The 21,819-nt window shown below is 43.5% G+C and overlaps 1 protein-coding gene and 1 pseudogene across 1 annotated transcript in view; one reads left to right on the forward strand and one right to left on the reverse strand.

Annotated features, from left to right (window-relative positions):
• The window catches only part of LOC143746698 (kelch-like protein 29), a 444,346-nt gene that overhangs the window by 102,467 nt on the left and 320,060 nt on the right, over positions 1 to 21,819 (forward strand). The gene's annotated exons all lie outside the window — the stretch shown is intronic.
• Positions 17,501 to 20,902, reverse strand: LOC143746443 (uncharacterized; annotated as a pseudogene).

Below are 21,819 nucleotides of genomic sequence, written 5' to 3' on the forward strand. Positions count from 1 at the left end.
CAGCACTAAGTTAAATGGATTTGGACCACAGAGATGGAGGATAAGCTTGACGATTTGTGGCAAGAACAGCACAAGCGTTTATACAACTTATACAACTCATAAAAAACATACCACAATAGACTTTACAAGGAGAAGAGTTGGTCAGAAATAGCTTCTGCAATGGATGTACCAGGTAGCCAAATAGCAACAGAATAGATTTTTGTGTGTGTGTGTCTGGTTTGACCTTCATTATGATGACCCATATTTATTCAAATGTAAAAATGCAGAAAGTTTTCTGTGTTGGGTAGGTTAGGGAAAGGAGCTGGAAAATGTAATTAGCTCAGTATAAAAACCATTACGCCTAATATGGGATGTCCACATAAAGATAGGTGTACCTTTACACATGTGTATGTGAGAGAGAGAGAGAGAGAGAGAGAGAGAGAGAGAGAGAGAGAGAGAGAGAGAGAGAGAGAGAGAGAGAGAGAGAGAGAGAGAGAGAGAGAGAGAGAGAGAGAGAGAGAGAGAGAGAGAGAGAGAGAGAGAGAGAGACAGACAATTAACCATAGTTTTGTTATAGGCATATTGAAGATTTGTATAACCAAAGAAATACTATAGTTAAACTTATTTTTTTTTTGGACAAGATGACTCAGGTTGAAAATCAGTTTGTGTGTGGTGTGCTGTCTTTATCACATCATGGCACACCACACACTATATGATCAAAAAGGTTAAATCTAGAATTTTTTGTCCTCATGTTTGTGGTTTCTCACATTTTTAAATCTTATAAGATTATACAAATCTTTTAGTGTGTACCCAGCCTAAGTCTAGTTAAAGGTGCTCTAAGCGATGTCACGTGTTTTTTAGGCCAAAACATTTTTTGTCACATACAGCAAACATCTCCTCACTATCAGCTACCTGCCTGTCCCCTGAACACACTGTAAAAAAAAACGCGGTCTCTGCAGACACCCCAGGCTCCAAAAACGGCAACAAAACAAACAGGGCTAACCCGCACCAGGAAACATAACAAACTGTTCCAGCCAATAACGACAAGAAGGATTTGGGGGGTTAGTGTGCGGATGAGGAGGAGGGAGGATCTAGCTAGCCTCCATTTTGTTTGACAATACTTCGAACGTCAACAAGAAGTGACGTCACCCAACATCGCTTAGAGCACCTTTAAAGAAAATCAAGGAATTATCATAAAACTAGTCTATGACATGATCTTAATGGCCAGATAAAAATGTGGCATTAAAAGTATCTCAGTGTTTTATACACAATTTTATTTCGCCAGCAAAAGCATCTGTAATGTTTCATGATTATTCAATATATCGCCCAGCCCTTGTAAGCACAAGTTTTAAAGGTCTGTTTTGAAAGTGTAATTAAAATTAAGCAATTTGTGTAATGCATTAAGTCAGTTAGTAGAATGTAAATAGATAGCATTTTTAAAACTCATCTCCATAAATTCAAATGAGTCCATATCCAATATTAGATGATGAATATTTTCAGTATTATTTATTCTTTGACTAGACTATTATAAAGTCAGCTAATATTAAGATCACACGTGAATGAGATGTTCGATACAGTTAGATGAGTGCCGGTGATGCAGTTAAGGTGTGTTAAGGGTGGTTAGACAGAAATGCAGTGAGACATGTCCATCCTGTCGTCTCCCGTTACCACCTCTGTGGTTAAACGCCTGTGGCAGGGAAGCTGGAAGGCTGGCATAATTTCAAAAGATCTTCCAGCAGATGAGGTTTGAATAGACGTGTGTGTGTGTGTGTGTGTGTGTGTGGTCATATAAATATCTCAAACATCACTCCATCCTTCTACAAACTGACAGTACTTTGATCGCAAGATATTTTAGCATCATTTTCAGTTTATTGAGTGCCTAACTTTTCTTGATTGTGTGCTTAAACCGGCTGCCTTCTACGTTCAGTTCTAGTGAAGCATTCCTGCATTTTTCAGCGCATTAAAACCATAGCAGGCTAATGTGAGACTGTGATGTGAAGTTACTCTGTGCAGACCGGCTGTATGTAATCAAATAAGACTTAAAGATAGGGTAGGCAATTTCAGAGGGGCTAGCAATAGAAAGCTAGATTCGAAAGCAAGAGATCCCACCCTCTCTTCAGAGCATCTTCAAAGCCACTCCTTCTTCAAAACACATGAACAAGAGTCTGCAAAACATCACGAGACGAAAATCTGTTAAATTAGCCCATGTCTCAAAGCACAAAACATTGACGGTACAATGAACAACTTACAGAGCTCTTACTTTTACCTGCTGCTAGGGCAAGGCGATATGGCCAAAAAATCATATATCAGTATTTTTTGGTTAAATGGCGATATACGATATATATCTCGGTACTTTCTACATTTTTCCATTTGGATAAAGAAAATGTATTTATTAAAAAAATATATATATATTTCACATCCTGCTCAATGATATCCAAACAATGTTGATATTGAAGGATATGGAAACAAATGTGACCCGTCACAGAAACCAGGGACACAAGTCGGCAGCACAACTTTCGAGCAAAATGAGAAAGAAGAGTTTTTTTTCAAAATTGGTGATTTTCAATTTTTTGGAGAATCTGTTAATTGAAATCACGAAGAAGCCTCTCCATGTTTGAGATAGCAGTATTGGTATATTTAAAAGCTTACATTTTGAGGTTGAAATCGGCTTGTTTTCGGAGATTCTAGGATGCAGTAGGGGCGTGGAGTGTCATTGTCTGTGTGTATTTCCATACTGAATAACCCGGCGCTTTTGCCCCCGCCCTCCAAGTCAACCACATGGCTACTTATTATGCTGTGCTCTGGCCAGCTCTCTCTGATATCAAAATTCAATGAAGATGGATGCCGCAAAGATTGTCGCAGACGAGATGAACCGTCTGGCAGTTACACCGAAAATGTTTTCGCCGCACTTCGTGGGCTCGGGAAACTGAACCGGAGGTATGGGCGCAGCGCGCTCGCCCTCAGTGCTTCAATACGGCGGCTCGGCTCGCTGACAGCGGTGGCTGGCTGTTTCATATGTGACGGAGAATCGAAATAGAGGATGCAGTTAAGACCTTTGCTGCTGCGATGAAGGCCTGCCGTGCGTGTTTCTGAAATGTAAGTTAAGCTTCATTTGCTCTTTAGTCGTTATTTAAGATGCTGAACCTGCTGATGATATAATGTGCTTGCGGACATTTCATTTGTGTGTGTATACGCACATAAGAAAGTGGTGTAAAGAGATTTGCAACAGTAATTTGAGGAGGTGAAATGTGATTATTTGGAAAATTGCAGAAATGACTGCTTAAAGAAAAATGCCAGCAGGCATTTGCCTCCTACATAAACTTTAATATTGTTGACATTTTGGGCACACGAGCGTTGCGTACTATTTGCGCTATAGATATGTAGGCCTATGGCTTATTGGTCTTTGTTTGTTGTTGTTGGTTTTGCGTTATATGTATATGGCATATTGGTCTTTGTGTGTTGTTGCTGGTTTTGCGTTATACTGTATGTATATGGCATATTGGCCTTTGTGTGTTGTTGCTGGTTTTGCGTTATATGCAGGCTATATGGCATATTGGTCTTTGTGTGTTGTTGCTGGTTTTGCGTTTTATGTATATGGCATATTGGTCTTTATGTGTTGTTGCTGGTTTCGCGTTATATGCAGGCTATATGGCATTATTGGTCTTTGTGTGTTGTTGCTGGTACGTTGCAAATAGAGGGGCAGCACAATTGTTTTTCGCCTAGTGCGGCAGAAGTGCACTCATTCGAAGTGTAAAAAAAGCTGTAAAGCACATGGAGGAGCTTTACAGGGGGTATGGCTTATCTAAATGAGATGTAAATGAGCCCTATTGTCACCCCCAGCAGCAGAGACAGGTGAGAACTGGACAATCTTTAGCTCGTTTTCTCCTCTTTGAGCTTTTTTAAGTGCCTACTTTAAAATGGCCACAACTTCTCCAAATATTATCAGATTTCCACATGTTACACATCGTTGGAAAGCTTGGATATTACACTCTCAGAATCTATGAATAACTCAAAATGCCCCAGAACCGACTTGTGTCCCTAGTTTCCGTGACTGGTCACAAATATAGGGAATGTAATTTAGGCTATGCAATATATTATGTTCAAAAAGGTGGTTAAAATCACATTACATTCTAACATTGTAACATTACAAACTAAAAACAAAAATACTGCTTTTGTTTTTAAAAATGACTAAAGGCTAAACTAAAAATGAAAATAAAAACAAAAGCACAAACTAATTATATTAGCCTGCATTTGATTACCCCATTATAATGGTCACTTTCATAAAAATATACTTGTAGGTTTAAAATTCCACATATGGCACATTTAGTGTCTCCAACAAGAAATATTTTAGTAATATGAATTTTAGTCAGAATTATTGCGCTACTGTTCTATTGTACTAGTCTGTTTGGCACGCATGCAATCAGAATTTTAGCGGAGATTCATTTGCAGAAGCTCGTCCTCTCCTGACAGTGAAATGGACATATTTGTTTGTTTTGTTTGAACATTTACAGATGGAGAATATACCTGTGAAATGTAAGTTAAGCACTGAGGAAAGCACCACGTCTCAAACGCAATAAACAGCGCCAGTATTTATCTTTCAGTCACTAACAGTAGGCTATCTATCCGAGCATCTGACAGGGCAAGCTGCTTTAAACTTGTTAACTATCTTACCAGTAATTTTGAAGCGCTTAATAAGCTTGTGTCATGTTTAGGACAAATTGTACTGTTCCCTTTCGAGGGAACTCCAACTGCGTCGAATGACACTTTGGGGGAACGCCCCTCAGCGTAGCGCCTCTGAAGTATGAATGAAACTTAGACGATCTCTGATTGGTGCAACGTCATGACGTAATGGGTGACGGCAGATAGGCGGAAGCTATAAAAGCAGCCGGCACACATAAGATGTCAGCTTTCTGTTCTTCAGCAAGTGCTATCTGTGACTGTTTGTCTTATTTATTGTTGTCTGTTACTGAATGAGTGAAATGGCGAGTGTGAGCTTCAGGAAGTGTGTGCATCCTTGCCCTCGCTACATCACGGGCGGGGACACACACCAACTGTGCACACATTGTTTGGGAATGCAGCACGCGCAGGCAGCTCTCGAGGGGGCTGCTTGCGAGGATTGTGAAAAGTTGACAATCCGTGTGCTGCGTTCCCGGCTGGCTATCTTTGATGAAGATGGTCAGCCTCGCGAGCCCCGTGGTGCGGGACCCCCGTCCGCTGAGGCGGCGCGGCGACGCTCTTCATGGGGCTGGCAAAGAGATCTGTCCGGGGATCTCGAGGCTGCTGAGGCACCTTCTCGGGATTCATCAGGCAGTTCTGATGTCCTCGAGCCTCGCGCAGAAGAAGCCGCGGGGCGGGTCGAGGATCCGATGTTTGAGCTGTCTGCCTCTGAGGAGGTTGACGTGCTCAGCATCGAGGGCGGGGATTTCGGGGACGACTCGCCGCCCCGTGTCCCTGCGTATGAGGAGCTGATTGAGGTTGTTTCCCGTGCGGTGGCTCATTTAAATATCAGCTGGCCACAAGAGAGGCAGGAAGCGCAGACTAAAAGTAAACTGGATGAGCGCTTCCTGCAGCACAGGGAACAACCTCATCACCGGGGCTTGCCGTTCTTTCCCGATCTGCACAACGAGTTGTGTAGATCGTGGAAAAAACCACACTCTTCTCGTGTCTCCAATCCCCCTATTATAAATTATAGTAACATCGTGGGGGCACGAGAGAACGGTTATGGGATGATGCCGCGCGTTGAACAGCCTTTGGCGAATTATTTATCGCCTGAGTCGGCATCATCCCTTAAAGCCCGGTGCTGCCCACTAAGCCGTGTAGAGACACATCAGCGCTAGTGGGCAGGGCTTATATGGCTGGGGGTCGGGCTGGTGCGAGTCTTCACACCATGGCTATGCTCAAGGCGTACCAGGCCGACCTTCTTAAGGACATTGATGAGGGCGAGGGTCCAACTCTGGAAGATATTGCGGAGTTGAGGAAGGTCGCTGATTTGTCTCTCCGAGTCACCAAGGAGACGGCCCGCGCTGTCGGTCGCTCCATGGCAGCTATGGTGGTCTCGGAGAGGCATTTATGGTTAAATCTTACGGGCATCAGGGAGAAAGACAGGGCTTTCCTCCTTGATGCCCCGATTTCGCCTTCTGGCCGGTTCGGCGACGCCGTTAATACCGTCGTTGACAGGTTTCAGGAGGCGAAAAGACAATCAGCGGCCTTCAAACAATATCTCCCTCGCCGCTCAGTGTCCAACAAGTCTGCCCCCAGTGGGCAGCCGCAGCCACAGCCATCAGCCAGCTCCTCCGCCTATAGACAGACTCAAAAACAGAGCGTCGCGTCTAGAGCCCCCCCTCAAGGAGCTTGGGGGCATAGACAGCGCTCTCAGGCGAAGCCTCAGCCTAAGCAGGGCGACCTGAGGGCCGTCCTGCAGGCTAAAAAGGCTTCGTCAAAGAGATCCTAGCTACTCTAGGATCTCTGCGGGCGGCCCCACCCGTGGTGGAACGACCGAGGACGTCTCCTTCTCGGAGCCCGCAGGAAATCGATGTTGCTCTCCCGCCGTTAAACACGCTTCGGGACACATCGGTATCCAGCGAACGCAGGCTGCACTGTCCGCCCCACAGGCTTGCGGTCAGGCAGCATTCGCGTCCGCCCATCGAGAATCGTTTTCGGTTCAGCCCTGCCGGGAATCCGCTTCAGGGGTCCGAGAACGAATCCCGATTAATACCCGAATCCAGGCTCGAGAGCCTGGTTCCCTTGGTAAAATATTTCGATGCATGGAAAAATCTGGCGAATATTTCTCCTTGGGCCCTGCGCACCATTCAAAATGGGTACAGGCTGCAGTTCAGTTCCCGCCCACCCAGATTCAACGGGGTGGTCTGGACTGTAGTCGACCCAGTGCAGGGTCGGGTATTGGAACAGGAAGTAAACTCCCTGCTGGCAAAGGAGGCTATAGATCGTATTCCTCCACCGGACAGGGAGTCCGGGTTTTACAGCCGCTACTTCATAGTTCCCAAGAAGGATGGGGGGTTGCGTCCAATAATAGATTTCAGGCACCTGAACCGTTCTCTGAGGAGAATCAGGTTCAAGATGCTCAGTATTCCCATTATCGTGAGTCAAATTCAGTCCGAGGATTGGTTTGTCACGATAGATCTAAAGGAAGCATACTTCCACATATCCATCCTTCCATCTCACAGGAAGTTCCTGAGGTTCGCTTTCGGGGGCGAAGCGTACCCATATTGGGTTCTTCCGTTCGGCCTAGCTCTCTCCCCTCGCACATTTACCAAATGTATGGATGCAGCTCTGGCACCGCTGAGGCTTCAGGGCATCAGGGTGCTCAATTATATCGACGACTGGCTGATTTTAGCACAGTCACAGGAGCTGGCGGTTCGGCATCGAGATGTCGTCCTCGCTCACATCCAGAGCCTGGGGTTGAGACTCAACACGAAAAAGAGCGTGTTGACACCAGCCCAGAGAACTACGTTCCTGGGAGTGGTGTGGGACTCGGTCACGATGCGGGCACAATTGTCTCCCGCGCGGATCGAGTCCATCCTGACCACAGTGTCCAGGATAAGGCTAGGCCAAACCATCACTGTGAAGCACTTCCAGAGAGTGTTGGGGCTCATGGCAGCAGCGTCCAGTGTCATTCCATTCGGCCTGCTGCACATGAGGGCCCTTCAGTGGTGGTTAAAAACCAAGGGGTTCTCCCCGAGGGGAAACCCGTTCCGCATGATCAGGGTTACGGCAGATGCCTTCGTTCCCTATCTATGTGGAAGAAAGCCTGGTTTCTGTCCCAAGGGCCAGTGTTGGGAGCGTCATGTCGCCGGAGAACCGTTTCGACAGACGCCTCCCTCACGGGCTGGGGCGCGGTCATGGACGGCCGCTTTACGACAGGCCTATGGCAGGACCATCATGCCTCCTGGCACATAAACTGCCTGGAGATGTTGGCGGTGTTCCGAGCTCTGAGGAGCTTCCTGCCGGACCTCAAAGGTCATCATGTCCTTGTGAGGTCAGACAATATGTCGGTAGTGGCCTATATAAACCATCAGGGGGGTCTGAGGTCTCGCCCTCTATGCAGACTGGCGCATCAGATCCTCCTGTGGTCCCAGGGGAAGTTGTTGTCTCTAAAAGCAACATTCATCCCGGGGAGTCAAAATCAGGGAGCAGACATCCTGTCGAGACAGGGGCTGAGGCCCGGGGAGTGGAGACTCCACCCCGAGGTGGTGGAGTCAATATCTCAGAGGTTCGGCCCAGTGGAAGTGGACTTGTTCGCGTCTCGAGAGACGACCCACTGTCCACTGTGGTTTTCCCTCACCCATCCAGCCCCGCTGGGGTTGGATGCCATGGTGCAGACGTGGCCGAGGTTACGTCTGTACGCATTTCCCCCGATCGCTCTGCTCCCGGGAGTTCTAGAGAGAGTCCGTCGCGACGGGATCAGTCTACTGTTGGCAGCCCCGTTGTGGCCGGCCCGAGAATGGTTCTCCGACATAATTTTGCTCCTGGACGGCCCTCCATGGGAGATTCCCATCAGGAGGGACCTGCTGACACAGGCAGAGGGCTCAATATTTCACCCTCGGCCCGAGTTATGGAAACTGTGGGTCTGGCCCCTGAGGGGGCACAGTACCTAGAGGCCGGCCTATCAGCTGGAGTAGTGGAGACCATACTCAGCTCTAGAGCTCCATCCACGAGGAAATTGTACAGCCTAAAGTGGAACGTCTTCACCGTTTGGTGTAGGGAGCGTGAGGTGGACCCAGTTAACTGCCCAGTGGCTTCAGTGCTGGAGTTCCTCCAAGATCGCTTTTCCACTGGTCTTACCCCGTCCACACTCAAGGTGTACGTGGCTGCCATTGCGGCTTTCCACGCTCCTCTGAGTGATGGGCCTTTGGGGAGACACCAATTGGTCGTACGTTTCCTCCGTGGGGCTTGGAGGATGAGACCTGCGGCTCGTACCAGGGTTCCCACTTGGGACCTGGCAGTGGTTCTCGAAGGACTGGCCGAGGCCCCCTTCGAGCCGCTGGAGTCGGCTGAGGCCAAGAACCTTTCGTTGAAGGTGGTCTTTTTGTTGGCCATTACTTCTCTGAGGAGGGTAGGAGATCTCCAGGCGCTCTCCATATCTAACGAGTGCCTGGAGTTTGCTCCAGGCAACATTAAGGCCATTCTTCACCCTAGGCCCGGCTATTTGCCTAAGGTGCCGTCCAGTGCGGCACGGCCCACGGTTCTGCAGGCTTTTCATCCTCCACCTCACGTGACGGCGAATGAAGAGAGACTTCACATGCTCTGCCCTGTCAGAGCACTGAGTATTTACATTCAGAGGTCCTCTTCATGGCGGAAGTCGGACCAGTTGCTGGTGTGTTTCGGGTCGCCCAGAAAGGGGCTTCCCGCCTCAAAGCAGACCATCAGCAACTGGATTGTCCAAACGATTTCCACGGCCTATCAGGTGCGCGGTATGCCTTCACCTTTGGCCGTGAGGGCTCATTCTACCAGAGGCATGGCGTCCTCTAGAGCCCTTCTCGCGGGGGCCCCCATCCAGGAGGTCTGCGATGCAGCAGGATGGGCTACCCCTCATACCTTTATTAGGTTTTATAGTTTGGACATTCCGTCTACACCCGGCTCTCTTGTGCTCGCGTCCTAAGTGTGCCTGTGAGCAGCTTCACACTAGGGCAGGCAGGGCGCGTTGTGGCGTAGTGGGTACTCGTTCCCCCAAAGTGTCATTCGATGCAGTTGGAGTTCCCTCGAAAGGGAACGTCCTCGGGTTACGACTGTAACCCTTGTTCCCTGAGAAGGGAACGAGAACTGCGTCCCTTGGCCACGCCTTCCCCTGCCTGGGAGCGCTTGCTTCATCACAGAAGCTGACATCTTATGTGTGCCGGCTGCTTTTATAGCTTCCGCCTATCTGCCGTCACCCATTACGTCATGACGTTGCACCAATCAGAGATCGGCTCAGTTTCATTCATACTTCAGAGGCGCTACGCTGAGGGGCGTTCCCCCAAAGTGTCATTCGACGCAGTTCTCGTTCCCTTCTCAGGGAACAAGGGTTACAGTCGTAACCCGAGGACGTTCTTTCACTGCAGGAGCTCACACTGCGTACTCCACTATTTTTCAGATGTGCTCGTATCAAACTACTGTATCGATATAAACGGTATTGCCTCATTCCATATCGTGGGGAAAAAAAAATCGATATATTGTACAAACTCGATTTACTGCCCATCCCTACCTGCTGCAGATTAATTTAAGTATTGATAGTGTTGACATAAGCACTATTCGGACGGGACTAGTTTTCTAAACAACGTTTGAGTTACAATTCTTTTCACTCGATATCTGTGATTTAATATACCGATTTAGATGGGACTAACATCTCTGTGTTTTAAACAGAGGTGGGAGTGTGTGTTTTCTAGACGTGGGCGTTACAGAAGGTCATGTGCTGTGTTTGCGTGCATCACAGATGGCATGTCTTTTAATTTATTATTCGGCCATATAATTTTAATTTATTATAAAAACACTATTTAAGTTAACTTTAAGCAGTTTAAGTTTATAGCAGTGGCTGTTTATAATAAACTTGCATAAATGAACGGAACAATCTAGACAAGACTTAACTGACACTGATATTAAAATGAGCAGTCTTTCGCAGTTTCCGCAATTTGGCTCTGTTTATTAATTTTCATAATGTTATTTTTTTTATTGTATACCATCCATATTGAAACAAAATTAAAGCACGCGGATGATTAGTGCAAAAACGGTAGCTCAAGTTGTTCAAAAAACACATGAGGAGAGGCGGCAGGATCTTTCAACATCAGCAATCTCAGACATTCGCATTCGGACGGGATTAGATTTCTCATAGGACCATTGAGTTCGCTGACAAACAGGTAATTTGCACCGGAATTTTTACTGAGGTTGTGTGAGAAAAACACTGACATGGCAGATTCGGACGGGATTAAAATCGCAAAGTATGTCTGTGAAACATGAATTTCTCTAACATCCCCCTGGAAAACTAGTCCAGCACAAATAGGACTATAGAAAGGAAGAATTTCAAATCTTCAACCAAGAACCAAGAGTATGTGAACTTTGTTAACTTCTTTTAAAAGTTCATGTCATTTTAGTATTTACTTTGTCATCTGGAATGCATGTAAATATCTGCTATGCAGCTTCTTCAGGACAGTAATAAATTACAATTATGATTAAGCCTAAATCATCTTAAGGTGATCTAGCTAGCTTGTTTTAGATGCATTTTATGATGGTCAGACTGGGAGACCAGCCTAAACCAGCTAAGACCAGCAAACCAGTTTTCACAAAAATATGAAACATCACAACTGTTTTAAACATTTATAATAATAAGAAATGTTTCTTGAGCAGCAAATCAGAATATTAGAATGATTTCTGAAGGATCATGTGACTGAAGAATGGAGTAATGATGCTGAAAATTCAGCTTTGCCATCACAGGAATAAATTACATTTTAAAATATATTCAAATCGAAAACCGCTATTTTCAATTATAATAATATTTCACAATATTTTTTATCAAATAAATGCCGCCTTGGTGAGCATTAGAGACTTTTCCCCCCCAAAAACGTAAAAAAAATCGTACTGATTCCAGTAGTGTATATCTCTGTTAGCTCTAAGACTAAACACAACATCGTAAACTTTAATTCAGTTTATTTATTTTCACTGAATCAAAGCTTTCGGTTTGTGATTCATCTCATAGCTGGCTGCTGTTTATAATTGTTTTATTATGTATATGTAGAAAATGCATGGTAACAAACAAAAATAGCGGCTGTTCACTGTTGCACTAATATTGCTTGAACAGCGGATCTCAAAGCATGAGTTACTGTATGTGTCCGTGCGTTTCAGTGGTCAGTGGGCTGATCAGGACGCCACACTCCTACACAACTGCAGCGCTGCACAATCTCACTGCTGACTACAATGTTGATTAAAGCTGACATTGTAATAATACTGCTTTACTGGGCAGCCAGCGGTGCAGGTGCTGCTGACGGTAGCCTGCCGGCCAGGAAGCCTAATCATGCTTTTTTTTCCCTTCCTTCCCTGCTGCTGTCCTGCATCATTTTCCTACTCACTCCTTAAGACTAAAAGAGACAGACAATATATTAGACCTGGGTGGGATGACTGTATACAGACTGTATGGAACCAGTAGTAATTTTTAACCTATAATTTTTATACAGCAGAAATAAACATTTGCATGGCTATCAGTGACCTCAAAATATGCATAAACCGCACACATTTGGATTGGTGCTGAATAAGAGAGACACGTTAGCGCGAGTTTATTTGTATAGAATATATATTTCCACATACCTGTAGTTTCAGTTTTGCTTAAATAAATAAGTTTAGGCTTGGTGTTTATAGTAAATGTCCACTGTAAAAAAAAATATATTTTTTTTCTCTCGCAATCTATGCATTAACTCAAATTTTAATAAACTAAAAATTTTAAGGCACCTGGGTAACTTACTTTTTTAAGATAAACCAACAAATAATTTTTTTATAGTGAATGTTCTGAATAACATTAATGTGATGAGGGGGGCGTGGTTTTGCGGAGTTTGCAGCGGGAGAGTGAGGCAGGAGCCGAGCGGTAAGTAAGTAGGTCAAGTGCAAAATGACGAACACCTGTGTCTGATTGCAGTAATTGCCGTGGGGAAACCACATAAACCGGCTGGTGCGGGGAGAGAGAAGGACCGGGACTCGTATCAACACTAGCGACCTGCTGGCTGACAAATGGACTGAGTTTGTACGAAGGAGAGAGCTTTATGAATGGAATGAGTTTACACATCGGGAAGAGTTTGATAAAAGTGGACTGAGAGCTGAACCAGCAGGAAAGAGTTTTTTTTAACTGTGCTGTAGAGACTTCTACGGTGAAGGCGCATGTGGCGCACCTTTTCTTTATTTTGTTTTCATTTTTAATAAAGTATACGAGTCCCCGTTACGCCGACCCTTGTCTTCTTTCATCCCTACACTGAACCTTCGTTACACTGGTGCCGAAACCCGGGATGAAAGAAGACAAGGGTCGGCGTAACGGGGACTCGTATACTTTATTAAAAATAAAAACAAAATAAAGAAAAGGTGCGCCACATGCGCCTTCACCGTAGAAGTCTCTACAGCACAGTTCAAAGACACTCTTTCCTGCTGGTTCAGCTCAGTCCACTTTTATCAAACTCTTCCGGATGTGTAAACTCATTCCATTCATAAAGCTCTCTCCGTCGTACGAACTCAGTCCATTTGTCAGTCAGCAAGGTCGCGAGTGTTGATACGAGTCCCCGGTCCTTCTCTCTCCCGCTCTCTTGCACCAGCCGTTGTATGCAGTCTCCCCAGGCCAATTACTGCAATCAGACACAGGTGTTCGTCATTTTGCACTTGACCTACTTACTTACCGCTCGGCTCCTCCCTCACTCTCCCGCTGCAAACTCCGCAAAACCACGCCCCCCTCAACACAATTCAATTTTTAAAGGATTTGTTGTGGAATAGTGTAGGCTATATCATGTTTATAATGTTTGTAAACGTTTCATTTTATTTACAAGCATTTCACATAGTGTATCAATGTATAATAAAAGGCGAACGATGCAACTTATCTGGGGTTTTTTCCCTCTTTCTGAACAGTGCAATTTTGACCCAGTGCATTTTTTTTTTCTCCCTCTGGAAAATATTGTATTATACAAAGACTTTCTGCAGCACGGTGTTCATTTTTAGCATCTAAAAAACTGAAATTGGGTTAGGGTGACATTAGATTTTGGTTGTATATGTACCTTAGGGTAAATGTGTCACCTCTCGGTTGTCAATCGTTGTTGCATGTTTTACTAAACATCATGCATATCTTGCATTAATATTTTAATTTGTGCTCCTTATGGTTCTTACTGACTCCTACTTGCCTTTGGTAGATGCTGTACTGTGAGTTAGTTTGTTATTTGTCAAATTAGTGTTTCAGACTTGTTTGATAAGGGCTCCTGTGGGGTGTCCATTCCAGTAGGAGTTTGTCGAGTGTGACAGTTATTCTAATTTGCACAAAGCCGTTTCCCACGACTCCATCAGAGGGAATGAGACAACATTGACTAATTATAAGGTCCTTTTTGGTTTACTTGGGTGTGTGGCTGCGTGACATTTTTATTTTGAGAAAAGTATTCTGTTTAAAATGTGTTCTATTATGCAAATGCACTTTGTTTTCTATATCCAACAAACAAAAGTGAGTCATGTATCAAACGATATATAAATATAAAATGAGCTTGAATGGATGCACACAAAAAAACATATCTGCATCCCTCAAGTATATGATTTGCATATTTGCGTTCCTGATTTCCCACGTAGCCTTATGCCAAAGAGTCTTAAACCGAATAGTTATTTTGCAGATGAGAACGTGGCTCTGAAATATTTAGTAGAGTGCATTCATATGAAGCTAATCCATAATGCAGGTTTCTCCCGTCTATATCTTCTGCTCTGAAAGTATTTGTTATTACCAGCACTGAAATGCATTATTTAGCATCCAAATCACAAATTATTATCCACATGTACATCTTTTTTGAATGGTAAACATCCAATTTACTTGCAGCTAGTTTCTTTGCTTGAAGTAAACGGTGGAAAGAATTACAGTAGCGAATCTGCACATCTTAGAAAACACACTAATTTCACCCTTGGCTTTACACGCACTAGTCCAGTGTGGTAGATTGGTGGCTCTGTTGATTAAAAATGGAATTAAATTTGATAAAATGTCTAGAGGATGCACAGCATGGAGATGAATATAAATGTAAATCAAGGTTTAGTGGTGTTTATGCAAATATGAGTCACCACATGTTTAGAAGTGTGAAAAACAGTGCTTAAAGGAACAGTTCACCTGAAAGTGCATATTCTGTGTCACTGACTCACTGAATGTCATTCCAAACCCGCATGCTGATATTTTATCATTTTTAAAAATACTTTCTACGTAACTCAAGCAGTAAATTTAAGACTTTTTAAGAAAATTTAAAGAACGAATTGAAGGGAACACAATACGTCAATATGTTCTCTAAATGTAAATGTGTAGAGAGAAACAATGAGTTGTATTAGCAACACTTCAGAGTTTGAAAATACAACTTTAAACGGAAATCCATTACTTTGTAATTTATTTTACAAATATAGTAGCTTGAATCCCTCTGCTCCTAACCACTAGAATATGGAAATAACTTTTAGAGAGAGAGAGAGGGTGATTTACTAATACTTTATTAAAACAGTTGTAAAAACAACACTCAATCAAATCAAATCACATTAAATCAACACACTCATTAGATTATTAGAAAATTAGATTAATCTCTACAACAGAGCAGAGCACATCCTTGTGACATCAAATATTGGAACATTTTCCAAGATCGTTCATCAAACTGTAGTAATTAAAATCTATTCTTAAATGCGATTTCAACATTTTGACAAATACAAAAACAGCATCATCATCATCTGTAGATCCTTCAACCTTATTTTGTCTACTCGTATACACAGCCATCTTTGCTCTTCCCAAAATGAAATTATAGAGTTGACACTGCTCCCTATTTTTTGGGAAATACCTGTAACCTAAAATAAACAACTGTTTGAAAAAAAAAAACTACACCAAACAATTAAAAAAGATCTTCCAACATAGAGAACAGTTGCACAAGACGCAACAGTCCATAAAACAATGAAAAACTGTCTCACGAAGAGTACAAAAAGGACAGTCATGATTAATATTAGGGTTTAAAACATAAATAAAATAAATAACAGCCACGGCTGTATGTAAAACTCTCCATTGCAAATCAGCAACCTTCTTCAACAATGGTGGTTTATACAGCGATCTCCATTCAGGTCCAACACCAGACCTAAGCAAGCTCTCCATGGATTGTCAATTTTACCATTTAATTTATCTTTGTTCAACATTTTAACAATCAATCTGTATTACAATTTCTTATCAGCATGATGAATAGACAGACTGGGATTATTGGATTCTTAAAAAAAAGCCTGGGAGTTACTTAAAGTCTGGGGAAACCTTTACCAAAGGAAAAATATCATCAACACTATATTGAACAGAACCATAATAAAAATGCAACCAATGTGTGTTCGGAATCCGTTAAATCCTCTTTCCACTTTTTGAGCAACAATTTAATTATGCGATTAGAATGCACCTTTAAATGAGAGGCAAGGAGAAGAGCATTGTCCATGTTTGCACCTGTAAAGTGAATTACATGTCCCAAAGTCACTACATTAGACAAACAGAACTGTTTAAGTAAACTGGGACCTATTTGACAGGTTGCACTCAAACTGGTCCCATACACAACTGGCTCTTGGAGAAGCCAATACAGTGAACTGTGATGTTCTGTCCTCTCCGTTTTAAACAGATTCTAGACTTTTAACAGTCCACGGTAGAAACTTGGCAATCCACTGGTGTTGAGCTACTTTAAGTCCATCAGAAACAGTGCTCTGTTTAGGCCAAGTCCACCTAGCTGGTTCAGAATAGTACATGCTAACGGTCTCCACACTAGATCCTAAGTACCACACAGAAACCTCTGCACACACTGAAAGCGGAAAGTTGCAAGCCAGACAGGAATTAGACAGCCCTGTCTAATTCCCAGCTGAACCTGAAAAGGAGTGCTCAAAACACCATTGATTTTTTTAAACTCTCTACAAAGAACATCACAATACAAAGTCTAGATCTTGTTGATAAAACCAGAAGTAAAGCCAAAAGCAATCATTGTTTGCCATAAATATTTGTGTTCAACACGGAAAAAACTTTTTCCTGATCAATAGACACAATTCCCATTTTAAGACCAAAACGCTTCAAGATTACTAACAACTCTCGAATGAGAACAAATATTATCAGAAATCAGCCTGCCGGGGATGCAGTAGGTCTGATCAGGCAAAACAACTTGTTCCATCACTTTACTGGGTCTACTTGCCAATACTTTGAAGATTACCTTATAATCACTACAAAGCAGGGACACAGGTCTCCAGTTTTTTATGAGCTGCAGGTCACCTTTTTTTTTTTTTTTTTTGACAGTAGGGTAAGAACTGCCCTTCTGCAACTTAAAAGCAGACGTCCATTGGCTAGGCTATCCTTCAACACTGCCAGAAGATCTTCTCCATTTATAAACCAAAGAGACATATAAAAGTCAATAGGTAGACCATCGAATCCAGGAGTTTTTCTGCTCTGCATACTCTGCAAAGCTACATACAGTTCACCCAGGGAAATATCTGCTTCCAGCACCACATTACTTTCTTGTTTAAGCTGGGGAAGACCAGAATAAAAACTCTGAGCTAAAATTTGCTCTTCTTGGTGTTCACATTTGTACAAATCACAGTAAAAACTGACAGCCTGCTTACGAATAGCAGCATGATCAGACAACACATGTCCAGAGTCGGACTATGGATATATTTTGACAATTTTTTCGCTCCAATCCAAAAAAAAGAATGATGGAACATTTCTACTACATTCTCAAAACAGGACCTAATAAGAGCCCCTTGTGCTGATACCCCAGGCAGATAAGTTAAAACAGACTTTTTGACCTCAAGAGCTTCAAGATAACATTGATCATTTGTAGCATCAGCTCTTCACCTCTTCTAGCACCTCGTCCTCCAGCTTGATGGGTGCTGTGTCGGACCTTGGTCTTCCCTTTGTGGATGTTCAGTCCAATGCATATGGAGTTCTCTGCCACAGTGTTAGTCCTCTCCTGCATCTATTGCTGGGTGTGTGAAAGAAGTGCCAGGTCATCGGCGAAGTCGAGGTCTTCCAGCTGTTTCCATAGGGCCCACTGTATACCGTTCCTTCTCTGTGCTGTTGATGTCTTCACGACCCAGTCTATGGTAAGCAGGAACAGGAAAGGAGAAAGCAGGCACCCCTGTCTTACGCCAGTCCGTGACTTGTGTGCCATGGATCACTCTGCAGGACAGTCTGTCGTATGAGTTCCGGATGATATCTGTGATCTTTATGGGTACTCCATAATGTCGTAGAAGCTTCCAGAGTGTCTGCCTGTCCACACTGTCAAATGCTTTCTCATAGTCAATGAAGTTGACATAGAGAGGTGAGTTCCATTCGAGTGACTGTTCGAGGATTATGCACAGCGTTGCGATCTGATCGGTGCAATATCTATCTTTGCGGAAATCAGCTTGTTCACCTCTAAGCCGATGGTCTCTTTCAACCTGTTGAGGATCACCCGGTTAAATACTTTGCTTGGGATGGACAGCAGTGTGATGCCATGGTAGTTGGAGCAGGTCCCCTTTCTTTGGTATTTTAACAAGGCAGCCTTCCTTCCAATCCAGCGGTTCTTGCTGCTTTTCCAGATTTCTTGGAAAAGTGGGTTGAACATCTCCAAGCTGGTCTCAGGTCCTGCAGACTTTACGTTCTTCAGCTACTGGATTGCCGTGCGGGTCTCTTCTTTCGTGAGCGGGTTGCAAACGATTGGCAGGTCGCTGTCCGGTGGCTGGATAACAGGTGGGTCTTGTGGCGCTGGTCTGTTTAACATCTCCTCAAAGTACTCTACCCATCTTCTCATCTGTCCTACCTCCTCGCTTATGGTCTGCCCATCTTTGCTCTTCACTGGTCTCTCAGGTTTTTTGAACTTGCCGGACAGCTTCTTGATGGTACTGTGCAGGTCCCTCATGTTCCCCTTGTGGGCTGCTATTTCAGCTTCCTCGGCCAAGGACTCTACATAGTTCTTCGTTGTCTCCTTTTATGCTTTCCTATATGCTTCTGTTAGCTTCTGTGTATTCCTTCTGTGCCCTGTCTTTTCCCGTTCTTTTACGGCTGCTGATTTCTTTCTTTTTCTTTCATCTATTTTCTTTAGAGTCTCTGTTGAAAGCCACTCCTTCTGATTGTGTTTCTTTGGGCCCAGAACTTCCTGACACGTTGATACAACTGTTGTCTTTACCTCTTGCCACTTCCTTCAAGGACGAGGTGTTGAATCGTGGTCGGCAGGTCTCGGTTGTACAGTGTCTCTTCAGCTTCAGTCTCAATCAAGTGTTACAATTTCCTGATTGGTCTAGGGGAGGAAAGCAACAGCAAAAAATGGATGGTGGTCAAATGAATGTGCATGAAGCCACCCCGTCTCCAGACCTAGAATTGTTTCATTACCACATAATATTTCATTAAAGAAAATAGTTTTTATTTACAAATCAAGAAAAAGAGAAAGTCTATCAGATTGGGTATCAGATTCAGAAGGGGGTATTGCCAAAACAACAAACATAATCAGTCTAACTCCTTATTAACCAAACTATTTAAACTAAAAGAAAGGAAAACAAGAGTACAGCAAAATAAGCTAACTCCCTTGCTAACATAAACAGGAGAAAAAGTCGGGTTCAAAATAAATGGCACCCACTTCCCTACTAACCCCACAAATAAAGAAATAAATGATTAAGTAGCAAACTTCAAATAAACCAAGAGAACAACAGATGAATTACACCATACAATGAATAATTAATGAACCATCACTTCTGCCTTTTAAGTCTCAATCATAGAGTGTGATCAAAAGAGACTAAAGACAGAAAAACTCTACTTCAATTAGTAGAACACAAATGAGGTGATACACAACACCAACTACTTCCTTCAACACAACATCAAGTCAGGGGTTGAAGATGAGACCTCAAAGCTGTTGCACACAGTCAAGCCACCACCAACACAGCTCTGAGGATGGTTGCAGTTTAAATACTCTCCTTCCCCTCCCATCATCCAATTACAGCAGGGCATTGATTATTGGCACCAGGTCAAAACCATTTCTCCTACGAAGAGACAGGGGGCGAGAGAGACAGAGCACAGCTTGGACACACAAACAAAACTTTATGGCTCTGGACATAACACCCCCGCCACCAAAGACTATAATCGCCCACTGGTTATAAGTCAACATACTAAGTCACTAATCACCAAATCATTTTAACTGTCTAAGGAGTTCCGGACAGGGCATCAGCAATGATGTTGTCAATTCCTTTCTTGTGCCAGATGTCAAAATGGTGGATGGTCAGAGGCGACGTCTGGTCCTCGTCTCACTCTCACATCTTGGAGTAACCTTCTGAACATCCTCCCTATACATACAAGGTCTATCTGGTTATCTGTTGTCAAATCTGGTGACACCCATGTAGCTTTGTGTATCCTTTTGTGTTGGAAGAAGCTCCCTCTGATGGCTAGGTTGCTTGTGACGAAGAAGTCAGCAAACCTCTCTCCATTATCAGTCATTACTCCAATACCCTGCTGTCCCATGATCTCCTCGTATCCTTTGTTGTCGCTGCCGATCTGTGCGTTGAAGTCGCCCATAACTACAATGATTTTTCTGCTCGTACGGTTCTGGACGATGGCGAGCAGTCTGCTGTAGAAGTCCTCTTTATCGTCTTTGTCGCTGTCATACGTTGGAGCGTATTACTGGATTAAGTCCATATGGATTCTACTCATCTTGGTTCTAAAGGAAGATGCTAGGATCCGTGGTCCATGTGCCTCCAAGCCAATGAGCGCTCCCTGGGCAGTTTTGGTCAGTATCGGGGCTACTCCATGGGTGTGAGGAGCAGCGTCGTCTTCATGTTCTGAGAACAGAACTAGCTCTCCGGTGCCGAGTCTCTTTTGGCCTACACCATTCCATCTGGACTCGCTGATTCCCAACATCGCTAGGTTGCATCTCCTCATCTCTGCTGCTCCTTGTGCTGTCTTTCCCACTTCAAACATGGTGCGGACTTTCCATGTTCCGATGGTAGTTGTGGTCCTGGTAGACAAGATGGTCGTCGGCTTGATGGCTTCCAGAAAGCTTTCACTATCAGGTGTCATAGGTTCTCCGGCGAGAGATCTATCCTTGCCCAGGGCCTTGGTGTCTTCAGAATTTGTTGTTGACCTTTCTGTAGCGACGCTGTTTTTAAGGGAAGGGGTTCCTAGCCCCTCGCCCAGCCCTCCTCCTTTCGCATCCGGGCTTGGGACCGACCATGGCGTTAAGGGAGCACAGTCTGAAAAATGAAACTCTTTTTCTTTCATCTCTAGCTTCATTCAAATTCAGACTGCCTATTTTTACCTCACTCATAAAACAAAAGAAAAAAAGAAAACCAAACGAGAAACCAAAGAAAAACAAATTTGAAAAACTAAACATATTCACCATCTTCTAACTGTATTTTAACTTTCAAAACAAGTTTCTTTAAGCAATACATTTCTTGATCAGTAAAAACAGTCTCCCCTGCACTTTCGGAACTTTTTTGAATCAACTGAATCAATGAAAAGTAGTAGATCAGGAAAGGCACTCTCAAGTTTAACATTCCTAGCTCCTTTAGTACTCTTAAGAGACTTCTTTATACTCAACATAGAGTAGCTACTTCTTTACAACGGCAAAGATTGCGTGGAAACTATAGAGTCTGCATCTGAGTCTACCTCAACATCACTATAAAAAGTCTGTGCGCAATCATGAAGAGGACATTTTTTTCCATTTTTTCAGAGAATTGAAACTCATCTCTAATTTTTCACATTTTTCAAATTTATCTTTGTCAGATTTGTCATCTACTAGCATCTCACTTTCTTCAGTCAAAGAACATTCTACCTCCTCTACTTCTTTCTGAGTGCTGCTACTGGCCACCTCTTCAAAATCATGCTGTTGACTGTTCTCAACTGGAAATGGAGCCTGAGAAGCTCTTTTCTGTGTTGATCTTTTATTTCTGTGTGATTTTTTCTTCTTCTTTTTTTTCCGGTTTTATTCCATTAGTTCATTCTGTTTTTGTCCCTGGGATTTATTTGAATCATCCAAAAATGGTCCATGAGTTTCATCTGATTCACTCTGTTTTTGTCCCTGGGTTTCATTTGATTCACTCTGTTTTGTCCCTGAATTTCATTTGACTCACATTCTGTTTTGTCCTTGTAATTTATTTGTTTTGTCTATTTTTTGTCTCTGAAACATACTTGACTCA

The sequence above is a fragment of the Siphateles boraxobius genome, unplaced genomic scaffold (assembly GCF_051911475.1).
Source record: "Siphateles boraxobius isolate OS27281-9 unplaced genomic scaffold, OSU_SipBor_1 22, whole genome shotgun sequence".
NCBI lineage: Eukaryota > Metazoa > Chordata > Actinopteri > Cypriniformes > Leuciscidae > Siphateles > Siphateles boraxobius.